The following is a 7,003-nucleotide window of genomic DNA, read 5'->3' on the forward strand; positions in this document are numbered from 1 at the left end:
AGTTTTAAATTCTTAAGCTTTCTTTTAAATATATATTTCATATTTCCATATTATATATTTGTAATATATTAACTGTATAATATATATATATATATATATATATATATATATATATATATATTATATATTTATATTACAATTTATCATTTAAATATATAACAATTTTACACACACACATATATTCATTTTATATATATATATATATATATACAATCATGTTTAAGATTCATTTTCATCTTTTTGATTTGTAACTAGTGACACCTAATAAACAAAAAACCAAAAAAACAAAAACAAAAACATTTTAAACCAAATAGTTTTCCTAAAAATTGATGTTCACATATGTGGACAGTGGGGCTAAGTTGTGATTTTTTTTTTAAATCAAATTGTTTATTCATGTTGAGACAGAAATAGCATAAAGTAGCATAAATAGCATTAGTAAAGGCCAGCATCTGATCACTGCCAACTATGATAAAATAACATTATACATTATAAATTCTGAATCAATGTACTGATTACCATTTTCCCATGTCTGCAAAACATTTTGAGTGGTCCAAACACCATCTGCAGCCTGAACTAAACTTCTTACCCAATTTTAAGAGTGAATGCACTTAGCTGCACAGGAAAACCATTGGATGCTCCCTTGCTCCCTAATTAGTGAATGACTTAACCTCCAGTGTGCTGTCTGGAGAACACTGGTCTCAGAACATTTTGAAATGCACCTTATTTTCATCCTAACTCTGTCTACAGTCTCTGAAAGTAACATTTTTCAGCTTTTGGATGCATCCATTGATTCTCAATGTGATAATGCACAGTGAATATAGGATATTTTAAGGAAAATGAGCCTATAGTCCACGTACATGGTCACTTTGTTTAACAGCATGCCGTTTTGCGATCGTTGGCATTTAAAAAATGGAAAATCAGATAAAACTAGAGACTTTTGACTTAAACAGGTTTTAATGTAAAAAAGGTTTCTTACAAGATGTATTTTTGTTGCCGTTTCTCCCAAAGACAATCTCAGCCGATATACTTAGTGTTTATTTATATACTTTATTTAAAAATAGCCTACTGAATTTTGCCACCCATATTAGTAAAACAGCAACACGCTTTTTCAGCAACATAACTAAAGCTGGTAAAAATAGCCCTCCAAATCCACTGTAAGTTGAATGATGACTCCAAAGGGACATTTCAGTGTGCTGGCATCAAATCCCCCGCTGTTGTTGTGACTTCTCTATGGTGATACTCTGACATTTGGACTTATCCTCCTGAACCCACTAAGGTGGCACAGTCTTATCCTATTTCTCAAAAGAATAGGACTGACAGTTGTTCAGAATATGTCTGTGCCAGCTGAAGTAGTAGAGTTCATCAAGTTGCCACATATCTCAGTATTATGCTGAAGAATAGAATATTTGTATCTTTCTTTGTATGTTGAGTGAGTGTGTGTGTGTGTGTTTATGTGTGTGTGTGTGTGTGTGTGTGTGTGTGTGTGTGTGTGTGTGTGTGTGTGTGTGTGTGTGTGTGTGTTTGTGTGTGCGCGCAGAGGACAACAATATAATCATTCTTTAAATCCGTAAAGGACAGCTTAAGCATTAAATTCTATTTTGCTCTGAGATATTTAAAGATCTGATGAACAAAATCCACAAACAGTGGAAAACATGTAGATACCATGCAGATGAATGTTTTACACAATACCAACAAAAGTATTGGTGCTGCAACGCAGCGAAAACAATCCATGAAATTGAAAGCCATATCATTTTTCTGCAAGATAATGAGAAGCCAGATCATAGTATGGAGCACCTTAGGGGACATTGTGGTGGGGGAAAAAAAAAATTGTAGTGAGCGGGGAAAAAAAATCAATGCTTGTGCGTGCATTACCCCGAGCAAGTTAGCATTCTCTCGCAAAACTTTTGCGTTTAACTGAGAAACATTGCATTCGCTTTCAAAAAAATTGCGTCCTTTTGCAAATCATTTTGAGTTTTCTTGCAAAAAGTTTAACATTTCCTCGCAAAACTTGTACTCTCATATACAAGTTTTCATTCCTGCAGGCTATTGCATTTATGAGAGACACTGTATGTCGAGATGGCAGGTGTCAGTACCTATTTTTGTGGAAATACTGTATCATGTTAAGAGTGAGAAGACAGTGACTTCTTCTGTATTGCATCTTTAGGCTATGCAGAAATCTGATATATGGCAGTAAGCAAAACAAACAGGGTTTGAAATGAACTTTTGGCTTACAGGCCACTGTGGCTAGCAGTGCTCCAAGGTGACTAACCCCTCAGCATTTTCACTAGCCAAATTCCCCCACTCCACAAAAATTGATAAAGGTAACTACAGACTGTACTGCATGCATTTGTTTGTACATTTTATTTGAACCAGAATGATAGCAGGACACAAGCCTAATGATTTATGATTATGATGTGTATTTAAAAAACTGAAAATGTGTATTTGTGTCAGATTTCTGTTTGGATGCCAGCAGTCATTGAATCATTCAGTCAACTGATTCTTTTAAACTGCGTGCTAAACGGCTTCAATTATGTCTCCACAGAGCAGTGGATTAACCAGAAACAAGGCTCTGGGTGTGCCAAAGGAAAACAGGGTGTGCAAGAACTTAGCATGTGCCATTGACAACCATTGCATTTATTTATTTTTAGGTCTGAATACATTTTCAGTCCTGTGTTACCTTGTTATGACTTAACAAATGAATGTCACTTTTATCAATGGATTGGGTAGGCCTGTTAATTAGGCTTAAAATATAGTGATGAAATCTGAAATTCACTCCTGATTCAATTTGATTATTTTAGAAGGATTTATAATTATTTTACAAAACATCCTGAAGACATAAATGTAAATGGTGGGACATTTTGCACTATTCAGGAATATGCGATGTAGTAGCCAGTAATACAAAAATACACCAGATTGTACATTCATTGGCAAAAAAAAAACAATGTTGTAAATAAGAGCAGAAAAAGAATACTGATGTTACATTAATTATTGAACCAATATGAAGAAAGGATAACATGTCTTGTTGCAAAGTAACAAACAGACAGTAAATAGACCATTAATCATAAGAGACACGGCATATTGCAAAGTTTCTTGGGGGATTTACATTTTTTGCGAGAGCAACAATTATTTTTTCCCCTCCTTCCTAATTTTTTCCCCACCACCAATGTCCTACGTACAAATACCTGTATATTGGTAATACATTACACAAAACAGATGTTTGCTTTAACTACAGGCATATCTAATTGACCCTGATAATAAATAATTAAAGAACCCAGATAATATTTTTTACATTTGAGAACAAACCAATGCAGTATGTGGCCACTGCAACAGATACAATCGACATGAGATGAATAAGCATTTCCAGCATATTCTGTCACCTTGTCTCACAATTATCGCTTGTGCATCACTGAAAGAGCGTCTCAGGATCCCTGAAGGGGTGTACAGTTCTGCAAGATCAAGAGGTTTGCGACTGCACCTCTTTGTCCACCAAGCCTATCCTGTTTCCATCAGAGAGCTTTGGAAAGGTTATCGTCCAGCTCAGAGGAGTTGAATAGTGTGAGGCTACTTATTGCTTTACAGTCCACTTGATCTCAACCCAGTGACTCCATTTAAGCTGCCAACACTTTAAGCATTATAGACCAGAATGGTCATTGTTTCCCAGAAGACAATTTTATTGCTCAGAGGTTGTTCTTTCACAGCTCAGGAGATTTCAATGGTGGGTCAATGAACTGATGCTAATTTTTTGTCCGGATCTATTAAATTGTTCGAAAATACATAAAAAATGCAGTACACTTCTTCCATGATGAGTGTCTTTTTAATTACCAGGTGAAATATTTTTTTTCTGGCTTAAAAGTAAACAATTGCCATGTGGTGTAACCTTCCAGATTTAAGGGCATTTCACACTGTCCCAACAAATTTGGTTTTGTTGGGTCAGTGTGTTCACCCTGTTGGTATGGGTGACAATAACATTTAAGCTTCTAAATATTCTAAATTTAGAATGTTTGGAGTTTGTAAGGGCAGGGTGAATTGGCTTATAGTAAAAAGTAAAACATCTGACATTTTTGCAAAAATAAGTGTTGGAATGAGTAACTTATAATAATCTTTTATTATTATTTATTTTTAAAATGAATATTTTATTAATTATTTGATCAATAATATAAAATATATTATAATTGGAAAACCTTTGTCCACCAAATTTTAAGTCATATGGTGTAACCAACACGTAGACTACCATTTTGTTAAAAAAGAGTGGACCCCTTAAGACCCTCGTGACTGTATCTGAATTTTGACATGTGTATGTAAAAAAACTAAACAAAAAAAAAAACAGTTTGTTCAGGTCATGTGAAATAACCATATTGACTAAAAAATATATTTATATACAGTATTTACAATGAAAAATATGTTTGAAAACTTTTTTGAAATTAATGATTAAGGGAAGTATTTTAATACATTTTACTTGATGGTTACACCACATGACTTTTTTAAAGTCAGAATTTTTTTTTTTTATTTATGAAACCATAAAGATGACATTTCTATAAAATGTATGTTTTAAACCAGAGGTTCTCAACCAGGGTGTCGGGACCCACTAGGGGGCCTCAGCACACTTCCAGGGGGGCCTCATGATCTCTTAAAATGATTTAAAATGTGACAATTCTTATAATATGTATATAATTATTATAATTTAACTTACTGAAAATGCTAAAAATGTACTAACTCCCTTCATCAGCTTGCTTTTTATGAAGAATATACAGTTCAAGTAATTTCTGGAAACACAAGTTTTAAATAAATATCTTATAATATAAATATTTAAAAGCCTACATGGATGTCCTTCGAATATTTTCTCCCAAAATGGGGTGGGGGGGTGGGGGGCAAATAATTTGTTTTTAGAGGATTTCGATTAGAAATTAAGTTTCAATTGAAATCTCTGACTTTTCAGTGCATGTAGTACACTAGTGAAATTTTTAGTCTAGAAGAGACACGTGTTAGACCCTGTATTAGGGTCTCAGAGAAAAATCGGAGACACAGCAGACTTAATTAAATGTCTCAATTTGCTCTCCATTTATTGCATTACTGTCTACAGTAATATGAAGGAACACTTAGGCTTTATTACTTTCACTTTTCCTCTGTCTCTTTCTCTCTATCACACACACACACACACACACACACACACACACACACACACACACACACCTTGAACAAGCTTGCAATACAATGTCTGTTGTACTCACTTATGTAGCTTCAGAAAAATGTGAAACATGCTCAACCCGAACCCTGTGCATGTTTGTACTAAGAGGAGCTAGCTACACATTTGGAGATTAATCTAGTGGTCAAAGCAGGCGTGCTCGAAGCTAAAAAACCCTGATGATGGATCAGAAATACTCATCAAGTCATACATCTAGCGGGTCATGTTGACACATGTTAAAGGTGTAAGAATGAAATGACCAACATGAATACTTAAAAGATACACTGGAGACTCCAAATACTGTCATGAAGAGTTACATAAGTGTGCTGTGCAGTTCTTCAAACTGTCGCTTTTGACATTTAGGACATTTAACATGTCAAAATCAACAATTGCCGTTGTAAAAAATGTAAAAACTAAACCGAATCCAATCACAGTAAATACATTTCCAAGATGTGAATGTCTTTTCTGTTTATTTTGAACTTTGAAATATGTAATTTTTGCACCACTATTTTCACCATATGGAATTTCAAAAATATTTGTGTTTTAAACAATGATCCTGAACACTCCCCCGTCTTCCTTTGGTCATTTAAAAGATATTCCCACCTCAAAATCATGCCATTTGTTGACCCAATTCTGTTTTGTTGGGCTGGTCGGGATGTTTTGACATTGCCACAGAGCAACAGTGTTTCAATTTTTTGAGAAAATCAGCCTACAATTTACTTTTTACTATTTAACTGGGATACAAGAAAGTGTTTTAACACCACAAAATTACACACTTCACCATTAATCTGTATTTGAGATCAATAATGTGAGCCAGAAATTGCTGGAAAACTAGAGAAGATAGCGTTGATCAGTACTTGGGACTGACCTCACTATGTGCATGCATGATGGATTAAGTTCTTTAACCACTGATCTTTCGGAGCTATTTTTGCTCCTAGATCATTTCTCTCACCCTCTTGTTAAATGATATGACTACAACCTCAGAGAATCATTCTTAACTGGATGCAGCTCAAGTGTTAAGTTTGAACAGGCCTGTTCATTACAATTCTATACATATAATATCAGATTACCACAAATGTTGTATTGAGTTCAATGTAAATAAAGTTTTAAACTGTATTAGAAAAGGAGAGTTTGTCCAGACAAGCATTGAATGTTAGCTATAGACAAAGCCTTTCCTGAAAAGTTTCAAAGTGGAGTTTGAATACTATTGGATGGATGGTTGGATGGATGGCACTTTTAAAGCATTTAACAGAACTCCAGGAAAGCCCTCTGTGTGAATCCTGTTGTTGTATAAGCTACAGAAATTGCCACAGATTTTCTGTCTATAGAGATCCAATCAAGCCAGGGCAATTTTAGTGGTGCTGAAGAATTTGGCAACCAGAAAAACATTTGGCTCCACCTCATTTTAAGACTATAGCAGTTGACTGAAGGCTCAGAAGCAGATGCAGTGGAGGTATCAAGTGTCTGTGGAGAGTGCAATCAAAATTTCACCCAAAAATTAGACAAGCAGTATCATAGCTGATGCTAAAAAAGATAAATGACACATTTCACAATTTGCAATACCAAAAAGTGTGATTTCTGAAATACTATAGATGCCCTTACAGAAATGGAAATGTAAAATGTTTTTTTAAAAAAGAGCAAAAAGGTCTGTTGGTACACAGCCACTTTGATATAAGAACACACAGAAAGCAAACAATGTCAGTGGCACCATACACATATCATCTAGACCATAAGATGTGTGTGGTGATTGGACTCCCATAAAAGGTGCACAGATAAGCAACTGGGCCATTCTCCCCAGGGATTAAGCTAATAAGAGCAATA

This window comes from Xyrauchen texanus, chromosome 16 (genome assembly GCF_025860055.1).
Source record: "Xyrauchen texanus isolate HMW12.3.18 chromosome 16, RBS_HiC_50CHRs, whole genome shotgun sequence".
NCBI classification, from domain to species: domain Eukaryota; kingdom Metazoa; phylum Chordata; class Actinopteri; order Cypriniformes; family Catostomidae; genus Xyrauchen; species Xyrauchen texanus.